The 14,585-nt window shown below is 42.6% G+C and overlaps 1 long non-coding RNA gene across 1 annotated transcript in view; it reads left to right on the top strand.

Annotated features, from left to right (window-relative positions):
- Positions 1–14,585, top strand: part of LOC129712556 (uncharacterized) — a 378,151-nt gene that overhangs the window by 332,472 nt on the left and 31,094 nt on the right. The window contains exon 8 of the long non-coding RNA XR_008726088.1: positions 438–478. This is a non-coding gene — a long non-coding RNA (uncharacterized LOC129712556). The remainder of the gene's footprint in view (positions 1–437; positions 479–14,585) is intronic.

Below are 14,585 nucleotides of genomic sequence, written 5' to 3'. Positions count from 1 at the left end.
TTAACAAAGAAACATAGAAACTTAGAAAATAGGTGCAGGAGTAGGCCATTCGGCACTTCGAGCCAGCACCGTCATTCAATATGATCACGGCTAATCATCAAAAATCAATACCCCGTTCCTGCCTTCTCCCCGAAAACTCCATGTAATTCCACGCTGTGTCTCTAAACGAAATATACTCATTCTGACTTGAAACTTTCTCTCAAAATCATATCTAAATCAGTATTGCATCCTACATCTGTAGCTCACGTTTCACCAGATCTAATATTCCACATTTTTGAAATATAAAGGAAATGCAACTATTCAAAGAGTCGCTAGTTTTTTAAATTTGTTATTCTGCACAATTTGAAAGATTGATGAAATGTGAGCGTGCTGTAATTGATGAACTGTATGTCTTTGGGTCCTCGCCTGACTAATATTTAGATATTTCTCTCCCTCAGAAGTAGTTTGACTGCATCAAATGGAAATCATTTCCCAAAAGGTGAGCTCAATTTTTTTCTGATGTAGTTAAATGCAAGACTTTAAATGAAGGTCAAAGAATAGAAATTCTAAATGCTATTTTCCTTGTACTGATGCATCCGAAATACAGAAAATTGCTTCTCGCAAATTATAGAACATGGCAACAAAATCCATTAGTGGCATATTTCTCGCTAAAGACCTGCAGCATTTATTTCCTCACCGCAGAAGTATCATTTGGATATCTTGCATTTGCCTTTATTCTTTGCCTATTTAACAACAATCACCACATTTCAAAAATAATTTACATTGCAAAACATTTTGAGATGCTTTGAAGTGATAACTTACTACTTGAATGCAAGTTTTCATATGTGATTTATTTTTTCATAGGTTAACCTTGCAAATTTCATCATTGCCCTGTTCATGTGAAGTTTTTCCATACACCAGGTTTTCAGCGGCTAAGTCTGGGAGAATAATTCTTATAGACGGGAGCTGTGACTGTTTTGTTCACAGTCTTAAAGATTAAAGGAAGTTGTGGCGTATAGCAAGGAATTATTTACGTATATTGAAATAGATAATCTAGTAATGTTCATAATTTTAGCGTGATTACTGCTGATTAGTTTAGTTTAGTCTAGAGATACAGCTCGGAAACAGGCCCTTCGGCCCACCGAGTCCGCGCCGACCAGCGATCCCCGCACACTAACACTATCCAACACACACTAGGAACAATTTTACATTTCTACCGAGTCAATTAACCTACAAACTTGTACGTCTTTGTAGTGTGGGAGGAAACCAGAGCTCCGATACAAAACCCACGCAGGTCACAGAGAGAACGTACAAACTCCGTACAGACAGCACCCGTAGTCAGGATCGAACCCGGGACTCTGGCTCTGTGAGGCAGCAACTCTACCGCTGCGCCACCGTGCTGCCCTTCAAAGACTTATTCATACCAGACGTAAAAATAAAATAAAGTTATTTACACATCGTGGCGTGTGGCAAGAAAATATTTACATAGATGAAGATAAATAATTTATTAATGTTCATAATTTTTAACAAGGTTGCTACGAATTATTGATCAAAATATAATACCCCGTGCATTTTAGATACATGCAATAATGTGTATAATGAAAAACATTTGCGGGACATTATATACCGTGATGAATATTACTCATGTATTTTACTGTTAGCTTGTGTTAAGCAACAGGAACATCCTTATTTAATTAAATAATTATCGGAGCCTTATGCAGTACATCACAATCAAATGCAAAGCAATGCTCCATATGTCTCATATATAAGCACTAATCAAATAGTTATTTAACCAATAACTGATGATAACTTTATTTGCTCACAAAAATTAAAAAAGTGACATCTAAATATATTATGTGTTCAAGAAGGAACTGCAGATGCTGGAAGATCGAAGGTACAAAAAAATGCTGGAGAAACTCAGCGGGTGCAGACTGCACCCGCTGAGTTTCTCCAGCATTTTTGTGTATCTAAATATATTATCCTTTTCTACAGACTTCATGGCTGATAATTGCACTAAATTTAAAGAATACCCAAGTAACTTGCCGTAGCTTCACAGACACCTCCAGCCAAGCATAAAGTCCAGTAACTGGAATCTCACTCCAACGTTCTTCCTGAAATGGGGCTGCACGGTGGCACCGTGGTAGAGATGCTGCCGTCCAGTGCCTGAAACCCTGGTTCGATCCTGGCTATGGGCGCTGTCTGTAAGGGATTCATACCTTCTTCCTGTGACCGTGTCTGCTTTCTTTGACTGCTCTAGTTTCCTCCCATACTCTCGTGTCAAGGGTCATTTGCAAGTGTCAGGGGTTATGGGGAGAAGGCAGGAGAATGGGGAGGAGAGGGAAAGATTGATCAGCCATGCTTGAATGACAGAGAGGTTCTACTGCAGTTGTGACGTTTCAAATCTGGAAGGACATTATTGCCATAGAGGGAGTGCAGAGATGTCACCAGACTGATTCTGGGACATTTGAAGAAAGACTGGATAGACTTGGTTTATATCTAGAATCGAAGATTCTGCTTTTGACTTCTGTCATTCTCCCACACCTTACCCTTCAGCTTAAGGATAAAGGGGAAATCTCTAGAATCCCCCTCTCCCCCAGAGGGTAGTTGACTCTCAGTCTGAAGATGTGGCCCTTGTGGCTAAGGGGGGTCTTAGCCCGAAAACATCACTCCTGCCCATTTCTATGTTTCTTTTCTCAGAGAAATGCTGTCTGATTCGCTGAGTTACTCCAGCTTTTTGAGTCTGGCTTCAGGCTGAAACACTTGCTGAAACGCTTTGAATTAAGAAAAATCTCGTGCTTTTCCATCGAGTATCTTCTTTTAACAGATTGTTTTTATATAAAGTTGATGTCTGAAAATAAGAATCAAAGTTAAAATAGTATATTAATGCGATACTTTCAGATTTGGTAAAAATATATTTTATTAACGTTTAAATTAATTATATTTCATTTCCATGTTAAATGCTTTTGTAATCCCAAAAACGATATATGAAGTATATGTCAAGATTCATTGCTTACAGAGGATCTGAAATAATTGCCCACATCTCCCTGTGAGATTTGAAATGAGAGTCAAAGAATGTTAAAAAAGATTCAATTCCATCAAATTTTAAATCATAACTTCAATAAAAAGAGCAGGGGAAAAACAATTATAAACCAAGAGATTAATGAATTTGTTTTAATTGTCATTTGCAAAATTTAATATTTTTTTTATTAGAATAAAAGCACTGCTTTGGTTAATATTACATCTATGGAATATTTGTGGATATATGTTACTGTTAATATCTGTGGAATTCGTTGCCACAGAAGGCTGTGGAGGCCAAGTCAGTGGATATTTTTAAGGCAGAGATAGATAGTTCCTTGATTGTGTCAGGGGTGTCAGGGGTTATGGGGAGAATCAGGAGAATGGGGTCGAGAGGGAAAGATAGATCAGCCATGGCAGAGTAGACTTGATGGGCCGAAAGGCCTAATTCTACTCCTATTACTTATGAACTTATGACCTTATGACATGAAACGTACAGAATAGTGAAAGGCTTGGATAGATGTGAAGAGGATCTTTCCACTAGCACTCGCGGGAGAGTCTAGGACTAGAGGTCACAGCCTCAGAATTAAAGGACGATCTTTTACGAAGGAGATGAGGAGGAATTTCTTTAGCCAGAGGGTGGTGAATCTGTGGAATTCTTTGCCACAGAAGGCTGTGGAGGCCGTTAATGGATATTTTTAAGGCAGAGAAAGTTAGATTCTTGATTAGTATGGGTGTCACAGATTATGGGGAGAAGGCAGGAGAATGGGGTTAGGAGGGAGAGATAGATCAGCTATGTAGACTTGATAGGCCGAATGGCCTAATTCTGCTCCTATTACATAACCTTATGACCTTATGACATCAAAGCATGTTATAGAAGGGTTTTATATTCAGCCTCATATAATAAATACATTTTATGTTTATACACAAACCTTCTGATCTTAGTCAAGCTTTTTGTTGATGGTCATGTTTACCTCATGAATGATAGCAGTCTTCGCCTATCTTGATCTCACTTGGAAGTTTCACCCCAGGTGCCTCCTCTAACTTCATCTACTGCATCCGGTGCTCCCGATGTTGTGGCCTCCTTTCCATCGGCAAACCCAAACGTAGACCCAGCGACTGTTTCACCGAACACTTGCAGTTGGTCCTTGTGTCTTGGGTCATTCTCCTTGCAAACCCCATGATGCACATTGAGACTTTAGACGTTACTCTAGACTTTAGAGATACAGCCTGGAAACAGGACCGATGGCCCACCAAGTCCGCGCCGACCAGCGACCACACTGTACACCAGAACGATCCAACACGCTACGACCAATTTACAATTTTACCGAAACCAATTAACCTACAAAGCTGTACATCTTTATACTGTGAGTTGATACGTTCTTTCGTTACAGGAGCAGAATTTGGCTATTCAGCCCCATCAAGTCTACTCCGCTATTCAAGCAGGGCTGAAGGGTCTGTTTCCGTGCTACATCTCTAAACTAAACTAAAATTTTAAAAGAATTAGCATTGAATAACATTTATATTATAGGCGGTGAAAGCATAATCCACAGGTGACAGAAAATAAAATCGATCAATAAAATGGTCAACAGCTTCTGTAATCAGCTAATTGCATCTCAATTCTTGGTCTTCATAAATTGTGTTGGCTGTGATTGTGGTTCATCATAAATTAGATGATGCAAAGGTTTTTACAGTGTGTCCTAGATTTAAAAAGCCCATTGTATTGTTTTGATGTGTTGAGCTGACTATTTTATAGACGAGATGAAATATGCTTGTTCTCACATACAGGTTAATGTGTTGAACCGTAATCTGGAATGATTTCATGACATAAGCTGCAAAATGTACATTGTTATCTCGACTGGATGATAGTAATCTCACCCCCCAGTCACTCACCCTTTTCTCCCCTCTCCCATCAGGCAAGAGGTACAGAAGTTTTGAACACACATGCACCTCCAGATTCAGGGACGGTTTTTACCCAGCTGTTGGACACAAAATGCTGGAGTAACTCAGCGGGAAAGCGAGAATCTCTGGAAAAAGGAATGGGAGATGTTTTGGTTCGAGACCATTCTTCAATCTGAAGAATGGTCTCGAAAAGAAACGTCACCCATTCCTTCTCTCCAGAGTTGCTGCTTGTCCCGCTGAGTTACGCCAGCATTTTGTGTCTATCTTTGGTTTAAAACAATTCCTTCCTACACGTTGATTCCCAGCTGTTATCAGGGAACTGGATGGTCCTCTTGAGTGCCACAGAAAGCAGTGGAGGCCAATTCACCGGATGTTTTCAAGAGCGAGTTGGATTTAGCTCTTACGGCTAACGGAATCAAGGGATATGGGGGAGAAAACAGGAACGGGGGGGCTGATTTTGGATGATAAGCCATGATAATATTGATTGGCCATGCACCTATTTTTTTATGTTTCTAAGTTTCTATGAGTGCGGTCCTGACTTCCAATCTACTTCATTGGAGACCTTTGTACTATCTTCAATCAGACTTCAATATTATATCTTTGCACTAAATGTTGTAACCTTTATCCTTTACCTGTACACTGTGGACAGCTGAGAAACATAGAAACATAGAAAACAGGTGCAGGAGTAGGCCATTTGGCCCTTCGAGCCAGCACCGCTAGTCAATATGATCATGGCTGATGATATTCAGCTTGATTGTATTCAGATTATAGACACAAAATGCTGGAGTAACTCAGCGGGACAGGCAGCATCTCTGGAGAGAAGGAATGGGTGACGTTTCGGGTCGAGACCCTTCTTCAGATTGTATTCATGTGTAGTGTTGTCTTAGACTGTTCAGCACCCAAACAAAAGCTTTCCACTCCCTTGCTTCCACTGTACCACTGTACACGTGACAATAATAAGCTAAACAAACATTGCTTCCTGCGATTTATTGGCCAGCATTTGAGAACCATGTAAAATATCCTCAATTTCGTCTTTTTTTCCCCCGTTAAAATCGCTCGGCATAGCTGCTTCGACAGATCGTAGCCAACACGGATCTCTCTGCCCATGAAATCACCTGCATCTCCCGGTGTATAAAACTTTAAGTGCGGCAATATTAAAATGCAAAGCTTTCTATAAGACCTAGGCAAGCCAGCCCATCAAATCATCTGAAATATTTATTCTGTCTCCTGAATAATTGATAGCAGCATCAACTCTCCTGGTCAATTGATTTATTAAGGACTATTTGGAATTAAACAGCTTAAAGATATTAGATTTAGTATTGACCTTGCCTTGTTAGCATATTCATTTACCTATAGGAGGCACATTAGATATTGTTAATACATGATGTACCAGGCATGGTCTGGAACTTCGGAAATTACATTACCAATGCTTTGTGTCCTGACGAACAGCCCGTTTGATTGAGTGTTTTCTTTGTTATAATTAGATTTAAGCTGAAAGAGCCCTAATTTTCACACGGTGTGCGATAAACCAGAAATGTCATCACTGTGGTATTAATTTGTGGACGAACTGCACTTGGGATTTTCTTACTTTAATGTTATTGAAGACTCGACACAGAGCTAAACCGACAGAGCTAACATATTGTAAACTTCAGTGACATTTCTTTGTAAAGGTGTTGCCAAGCTTAATATAGAGTTTGTTTGATGGTTTGTCATCTTAATGAAAATTCCATTTAACACTTTGATTACCTGTGTGATGTGTTCTACTCCGTGAACTGTTGGTAATGAGTGATGGGAGGCACAGTGGCGCAGCGGGTAGAGCTGCTGCCTCACAGCGCCCGAGATCCTGGTTCAATCCTGACCTTGGGTGCTATCTGTATGGAGTTTGCACGTTCTCCCTCTAAAAAGCGTGGGTTTCCGCCGGGTGCTCTGGTTTCATGTTCATAAGTTATAGGAGCAGAATTAGGCCGTTCAGCCTGTCATGTCTACTCCGCCATTCAATCATGGCTGGTCTATCTTTCCCTCCCAACCCCATTCTCCTGCCTTCTCCCCATAACCCCTGACACCCGCACTAATCACGAACCTATATTGCTCTGAGAAAAATAGCTGGAATGTAAATGTCCATGTGCAGCGACACAACAGTTGGGAGGTGAATACGTTTCCATACTCCTCATTCAAGGCAAAATAGAATTGTTGATGTTGGGGTTGTGCAAAAGATAGCAGATAAGAAACAGTACTTTGTGCAATGTAAGAAAGAACTGCAGATGCCGGTTTAAATCGAAGGTAGACACAAAATGCTGGAGTAACTCAGCGGGACAGGCTCAGAGAAGGAATGGGCGACGTTTCGGGTTGAAACCCTTCTTCTGTACTTTATTCAGGCTATCCAAGGTATTTACTTAACTACCGTTTTTTTTCGCTGTGATCTTATCTAAATCTATGAAACTCCCTTTTGTTTTTCCAGATATAGACTAGACAGGAATTGCAGTTCTTAATTTATATCCGTGACATTTCTTTCCTTCTTTTTAATCAACATCAATAGATATGATGTTTTAGAAGGAACTGCAGATGCTGGAAAATCGAAGGTAGACAAAAGTGCTGGAGAAACTCAGCGGGTGCAGCAGCATTTGATGCTGTCGCGCCCGCTGAGTTTCTCCAGCACTTTTGTCTACCTTCAATAGATATGATGTTCCTTTGGGCCTTTGATTCCATCCTACTGGTTATATTTAGTATTGTAGACTACTATCATCGTACAGTTACAGGAGGACAGTGATAGTGTGACAACTAGGGTGGGGGAGGGAAGGAGGAAGAGGGTTAGCTTTGGCAAGCGATAGGTAGCTAGTTTATTTTGGATGTGTGGACAACCAGCCATGATGTTGCTGAATAGCAGAATGGCCACAAAGGGCTAAAGAGCCTTTCCCTGTTCTCGCCCCAATAACACATTCGCATATCACATACAACACACAATGACGCTGTTTCGGCACATGTACATGATAGTCTAAACGCATTTGTATTCATTTTGAGAATTATGTTAACTGAATGAAGTGATTTTTGTTTAATGAATGATGCTGCAGTGGGCACTCAAGCATCGGTTAATGAAAAACTCTGATTAGAAATTTGTTTAATTGGTTTAGCTAGATGAAACCTGCCTCAAACTGGCTTGTGACTGGGTGAAAAAATCTAAACACCAACAACAAGATGCTGGGCATACCGCTTCCACTCATCACTTGTACTTTCCCCACCTTCAAACATTCGCTATATTTATCTTAATTAATCCCAGTTGAATTTCCAAGTGCACCTGACATCCCTCCAAAGAACACCCTACCATTAAATGCAAAACTGTTAGATCTGAAGGTAATTCTAGACTCCTCGATGAGAGCATAATTGCTCACTGTAGAAACACAAACGGTAACAAGCAAAACTTCGGAACACAGTTTAAATTGTTGTGCCTAAAACAATTAATCTACAGTTTCCTGATGTCGTCACCATCATAAGAGCCTCTCCTTAAAATTTAATTCACTCCACGTGGTAACACAAGTGGCCGTGTACACCAGACACACCAGATATGAATCATAACACCATCCCTACTGTAGATGAGCACTTAGTAGGTTTAGATTTATTATTGTCACATGTACTGAGGTACAGCGCAGAGTTTGTGTTTTGCATGCTATCCAATCAGATAATACTCTACAGAAATACAATCAAGTCCTTCACAAGGATGTTGCCAGGACGAGAGGGTCTGGGCTCCAGGGAGAGGTTGGGGCAGGCTAGGACTCTATCCCTTGGAGCGCAGGAGGATGAGGGGTGATCTTATACAGGTGTATCAAATCATGAGAGGAATAGATCGGGTAGATGCGCAGAGTCTCTTGCCCAGTGTAGGTGATCAGTTCCCATAGCCGACTCCCATGGCCGACTGTGTGGGCTGGTGTCTCAGCTCCCCAATAACCTAAGCTGACCATTCTGGAAATGTTGGACTCCTCTCGGAGACCGTGACCTCTTTTGGTCTGGCAAAGCGAATGATCCAGAAGGGCTCTGGAACCGAGGGTGTCGGAAAATCGGTGGTGGATCTGTAATTGAAAATTGCTTTGGGAAACCATACAGAGCCAATACTAGAACTAGTGTACGGGCTTTCAATGGCTGGCATGGACTGATGGGCTGAAGGGCCTGATTCCATGCTGTACCTCTACAGTAAACAGCACAGGACATTATTATCTGCCTCTACCACCACCCCTTTACAGGAATTAAAATTCCCCTGTCATAAGTTTAAAAGTCACAGGAGCAGAGTTAGGCCATTAGGCCCAACGTCTACTATGCCATTCAATCATGGCTGATCTGTAATTGTGGTTAAGATTTGAAATTGTGTGCTTGAGTTTATATGGAGTCTTCTGATTTATGAATCCAGCTGCATAACCATTGCGTTACCGTGCTGCATAAATGAGCATGGTACGCTTAGCGATACAGCACGAAAACAGGCCCTTCGGCCCACCGAGTCCGTGCCGGCCAGCGATCCCCGCACACTTACACCATCCTATGCACACTAGGGACAACTTACATTTGAACCAGACCTATTAACCCACAAAGCTGCACGTCTTTGGAGTGTGAGAGGAAACCGAAGATCTCGGAGAAAACCCACGCAGGTCACAGGGAGAAAGCACAAACTCCGTACAGACAGCACCCGAAGTCGGGATCGAACCTGGGTCTCCAGCGCTGCAAGGCAGCAACTCTATTGATGCGTATCTCATTGACAAAAAAACAAACAGTTCACAGTGGCACAGAGAACCAAAGAAGATGGGTGGGCATGAAGTCACTTCCTCTAATCCACTGATGTAATGGAAATGTTGGGCAAGAGGTCTCTATCTTGATAATCATCCTACAGTCAGCTCACGTGGTATCATTCTCATTTTGTTGGATGCGTGAGGCTTTTATTCCTCTTGCTGATGGGCAAATGGCAGGAAAGAGTTGCTGAGTATTTTTTTATTTTTAGACGATCAGATCGAGACGTAAAGAAGGGGAGGGACACAAAATGCTGGAGTAACTCAGCGGGACGGGCAGCATCTCTGGAGATATGGAATGGGTGCCGTTTCAGATCAGACCCTTCTTATCGACACGAAGCGTCACCCATTCCTTCTCTCCAGAGATGCTGCCCGTCCCGCTGAGTTACTCCAGCTTTTAGTGTCTATCTTGGGTTTAAACCAGCACCTGCGGTTCCATCCTACACAAGGAGGGGAGGGAGGCAGGATTCACTTCCCACGTTTGGGCTCACCCAGGAGCAAGTGTCCAGGGCAAGTGGGGACGCAGGAGATGGTGACCTAGCGCTGTGCCATCTGCAATAGTCCGACCTGCCGATGAACTCCCCTTCAGGGACAGGGCTGCCATTCACTGTTAGGATCACAACGGCCATGATCTCTTTTGCCTAAGGTTCATTCCCAGTTACCACGGGGAACATCATCAACATCAGTCAATCTTCAGTGCACAGATACATCACACAGATCACTGCTGACGTATACACCAAGGCAGGCTCTCTTGCCCCATATCTCTAAAGTGAACGGCAGAACACAAAGTCACAGCAATTTTTCCAATCTCAGAATTTCATAAGTGCATAAGTGATAGGAGCAGAATTAGGCCATTAGGTTCATCAAGTCAACTCCGCCATTCAATCATGGCTGATCTATCTTTCCCTCTCCTGCCTTCTCCCCATAACCTCCGACACCGGTACTAATACAATACGATACGATACGATACGATGGATCCTCCCTGTAATGGGATGATCGGAAAGGTCGCATGCACAGGTGTGTATCGGAATAATCTGGCATGTCCACGATGGGCTGAATGGCCTCCTTCAGTGTTACAAATTCTTGTGGTGCTATATTTCTGCTGTCATTGTCTTTACTTGGCGGCTGGCACTTGTCACAGACAATATAAATGCCACTTCAGACCACAAGGAGACAAAGTCCTCTTTAATCGCGCAGGCAGAGATATTGATTGTCAATTGTACAAACTTTCACGTATTCGATTCGTGTGACCTCCAAGGTAATTTCTCTCCCAGCAATCTGCTTATCAAACCACTGTTTTACTGTGCAGAATTATTGGAAGGACATCTGAAACTTGCAAGGGATCTTTACATTTGATGCAGGAAAGAACTGCAGATGCTGGTTTAAATCGAAGGCAGACATAAAAATGCTGGAGTAAATCAGAGGGACAGGCAGCATTTCTGGAGAGAAGGAATCGGAGATTCAACTCAATTCAACTTTAATATCATTGCACAAATACAAGTATGTAGGATGCGTCAGTCCGTAGTAGTTGTGCATAAAGAAATTAAAAAAATAGAAAGAGAGAAGATACAGAATAATCAAAAAATACAGAATAATTAAACAATGGGGACGGAGGGACCGGAGAAATCTATCGGCGGGACTCCGAGTTCAGCAGTGTGATTGTATTGTTGTAGAAGCTTTTCCTCATCCTACTAGTACGTGACCTGAGGCTCCTGTACCGCCTCCCTGATGGGAGGAGGGCAAACAGTCCATGGTTGGGGTGTGAGGGGTCTTTGATGACCTTCCCAGCCACATGGTTGCCGGTTGTCAGATGTTTTGTGTCGAGACCCTTCTTCTTTACATTTTACCTGGCTCATGAGAATGCTGTTCAGCTATCAGGTCATCAACTCCAATCAGGGATGCGGGGGAGTTTAAATACTTTAAAAGTGAAAACTATTTTTTTGTCATATGTCACGAAACGGAACGCTGAAATTCTTATGGGCCTGTCCCACTTAGGCGATTTTTTCGGCGACCGTCGGCGACTATGACAATGGAATTCACCGAAGTCAGCACCGGCAAAAACTTACATCACCTGGCGACAACTTACGGCAGCTACTACATCAAACTACGCTCATTGATGTTGAATCCACGGTCGCCACTGTTGTTGAAAAATTTTCAACATGTTGAAAATCCAGCTGCGGCCAAAAAGATGCTACGACTCTTTGGGCGACTGAGGTTACTGCTCATGACCATACAGGCGACACCCTGGTGACAACCGGCAACCATGTGGCAACAGCTTAGTCGCCTGTAGTCGCCAAAAAAATCGCCTAAGTGGGACGGGCCCATTGTTTGCAGAAACACAACAAGTATGTAAACACGCTACTCTGTAAATCCTATAAAAACCTACAATAGCGACGAAAAAATTAGTATATATTTAAAAAAAGACAAATAAATAGACATATTGTGGTGGTGGGCGGCACGGTGGCGCAGCGGGTAGAGCTGCTGCCTTACAGCACCAGAGACCCAGGTTCAATCCTGACTACGGGTGCTGTCTGTACGAAGTTTGTACATTCTCCCCGTGACCTGCGTGGGTTTTTTATGTGGGATCTCTGGTTTCCTGCCACACTCCAAAGACGTACAGGTTTGTAGGTTAATTAAATTGTCCTTAGTGTGTGTAGGTTAGTGTTAGTGTGCGGGGATCGCTAGTTGCTGTGGACTTGGTAGGCCTGTTTCTGTGCTGTATCTCTAAACTATACTAAACTAAACAATACTTGTACAAAAATAAGGTCCCCAAGTCCATACAGTTTGGAACCTATATCATTTGAGAATATGCCCTACAGTTTGAGGTGTCAATGTTTTGGGTTGAAGTTCTGCATTAAACATCATTGCTATGATGCCTCTTGTCTCCTTTGCATGGATCCATTCAGCCAGAGGTATGGAGCAATAGTGAAAGGAGTTGATAGATCAAGACAGGTCATAGCCTCCCAATGAAAGGACATTCCTTTAGGAAGGAGACGAGGAGGTATTATTTTTTAGGGTAGTAAATCTGTGGAAATTATTGCCACAGGAGGTTGTGGAGGGCAAGTCAATTGATATTTTTTAAAGCAGAGATAGATAGGGGTGTCAGGGGTTATGGGGAGAAGGCAGGAGAATGGGGTCGAGAGGGAAAGATAGATCAGTCATGATTGAATGGCGGAGTAGACTTGATGGGCCAAATGGCCTAATTCTGCTCCAATCACTTATGAATGTTTGATGCGAATACAACCGACTACTTGTGAATGGTGCAGACATTCCATCCAGATACTCCCAGTGTTTGTTTTACCTTAAAATTAATAATGGAAGCAACTTGTGAAGGGAGGGGGTGGGAGGGGGGAACAATAGTCCCAGAAGATTACATTTATTACCTGTTAGACAGATAAGGTCTGTGGTTTCATCACAGTTATGCCGAGGAGATTTACCAGAACGTAATCATTTCCTTTTGCACGCTTCATTGTCCAATTCATTTACTTTCACTTCACTTCTTTTATTGATAGTTCTCATATTCCACAAATTATTAGAACCTCACATTCTGCAAATTATTAGATTGAATCCGACCTGATTTCTGAAATCTTTCACTCGGAAAGTTACCTCATGATTTCAGAGCTTAAATTAATCTTACGACCGGCACGGTGGCGCAGCGGTAGATTTGCTGCCTCACAGCGCCAGAGACCCGGGTTTGACCCTGACTACAGGTGCTGTCTGTACGGTGTTTGTACGTCCTCCCTGAGACCGCGTGGGTTTTCTCCGGGTGCTCCGGTTTCCTCCCACATTCCAAAGACGTACAGGTTTATAGGTTAATTAATTTGGTAGAAATGAAAAATTGCCCCTAGTGTGTGTGGGGTACTGTTAATGAGCGGGGATCGCTGGTCGGAACAGACCTGGAAGGCCAAAGGGCCTGTTTCTGCGCTGTGTCGCTAAAACAAAAAAAAAACGAATGCTTTGAATAACGTTACTATTGATAAAGATTTCTGGTGAAACATTAAAATTGTTTATATTCCTCATTTCCTTGATGACTTGGTTATTAAAAACGGCATTGATCTGTTACACAACAGGGAGGGAAATCAAGATCCAAGGACATAAGTTTAATGTGGGAGGGGAAAGTTTTCATCGGAACCTGAGAGGCAACTTGTTCACCCTGAGGCTGTCGAGTACATGGAGCAAGTTGCTAGAGGAGGTAATTGAGGAAGGTACTGGAACAGCATTTGAAAAACACATGATCAGGTACATTGAAAGGAAATGTTTAGAGGGATATGGGCCAAATAAGGGTCAAATTAAACTAACTGCGACTTAGATGGAGACAGTGCGGAAACAGGGTCTTCAGCCCCACGCATCTGCATCGACCAGCGATCACCCGTACACTAACACTATCCCACACACTAGTGACGATTTTACAACTAACTAAAACCAATTAACATACACAACTGTAGGTCTTTGGAGTGTGGAAAGAAACCGGAGCAATTAGTTTAGAGATACAGCGCGGAAACAGGCCCTTCCCTCCACCGACTCCGCTCTGACCAGCGATCCCCGCATATTAACACCATCCTACACACACTCGGGACACTTCACAATTTTACCAAAGCCAATTAACTTGCATACCTGCACGTCATTGGAGTGTGGGAGGAAACCGGAGCACCCGGAGAAAACCCATGCAGATCACAGGGAGAATGTACAAACCCTGTGCAGACAGCACCTGAGGTCAGGATCGAACCTGGGTCTCTGGCACAATAAGGCAGCAACATTTATCTCTGGAACTCTCTGCCACAGAGGGTAGTTGAGGCCAGTTCATTGGCTATATTTAAGAGGGAGTTAGATGTGGCCCTTGTGGCCAAGGGGATCAGGGGGTATGGAGAAAAGGCAGGTACGGGATACTGAGTTGGATGATCAGCCATGATCATATTAAATGGC

Source organism: Leucoraja erinacea, chromosome 33 (assembly GCF_028641065.1).
Source record: "Leucoraja erinacea ecotype New England chromosome 33, Leri_hhj_1, whole genome shotgun sequence".
Taxonomy (NCBI): Eukaryota; Metazoa; Chordata; class Chondrichthyes; order Rajiformes; family Rajidae; genus Leucoraja; species Leucoraja erinaceus.
This window is presented reverse-complemented; position numbering and strand designations above follow the sequence as displayed.